The sequence below is a fragment of the Echinops telfairi genome, unplaced genomic scaffold (assembly GCF_000313985.2).
Source record: "Echinops telfairi isolate 266 unplaced genomic scaffold, ASM31398v2 ScPeMD7_7473;HRSCAF=8511, whole genome shotgun sequence".
Lineage (NCBI taxonomy): Eukaryota > Metazoa > Chordata > Mammalia > Afrosoricida > Tenrecidae > Echinops > Echinops telfairi.
The window spans coordinates 8,211,289-8,212,440 of NW_022111377.1; positions in this window are offsets into that span (position 1 = coordinate 8,211,289).

Here is a 1,152-nt window from a genome sequence, read left to right on the forward strand (position 1 = left end):
TTGATTTCAACTTGTTCATATTGGTGTCCTCCAGACCTCTCCCTTCCTCCTCCGGCTCCGTCGTGAATCGAGACTGTAACTCTTTATGGAAGTAGAAAGCCCCGTCTTTCTCCTGAGGGGCTGCTGGTGGTTTTGAACTGCTGACCTTGTAGTTAACAACCCAGCAACTAACACTATGCCATCAGGGCTCCTTATTTCTATCTGGAAGTCATATTCCTTAGGAAGGGGCATAAGGAAATTTTCTGGAGAGGTGTGAATGAGATCATGGATACAAGAGTTTAAAACAAACCAACAAAAAACTCACGGCTGTCACATCAATTCCAACTCATAATGATTCCGACTCACAGTGATTCCAGCTGTGGAACAGAGTAGAACTGACCCTGTGGGTTTTCAAGACTGTAACTCTTTACCGGAATAGAAAGTCCTGTCTTTCTCCCACGGAGTGGTTGGTGGATTTGAACTGCTGATCTTGTGATTAGCAGCCCAGCTCATAAGGTATGGGCTAAATTTCATCAAACTTAATGTATGTGCATTACACTGAAATAACAAGTAATTACTGATTACTTACTGAGCCTCTAGTCTGTGCCAAGAACTGTGCTAGGCATTTCTTATTCAAAGATGAATAAGATATTAGAGAAAATTCAGTCAAGAAGCTATTGAAATTTTGACTATCAAAAGATAATAACCTTCTGTTTCCCAGTTTCATAATCAATCAGAAAATAACACAAAGGATTTATGGGTATCAGAATGAGGCTCCTTACACAAAAAGTTTTGAACTGAAAAAAAATGGGTGGGTGGGTGGGTGTAAATTCAAGGTATTGTTAATACCCTGAACAACCAAGGTGATTCATGGAAACATATATCTGGATTCTAAAGGTCACTTCTAGGTCCTTCACACTTCTTTCTTAGTGACGGACTCTTTATTCTAGTTTAACCCTCCAGACCCCACAAGCTTTGTTTCTCTAAATCCTCTGGCCCTGGAAATTCCCCCTGAGGTTACCACCACCACCACTCTCCTCCCCACCCGCTCCATCTGATTTTGCAAATAGAAGTTTCTGGGAAGAACTGTTGAAAAAGCGGTGATATTTTTATGCAGGGGGCCAAAGGACCTAATAACAGGCAAAATGTTATACTTATCCCTCCTTGATCTTC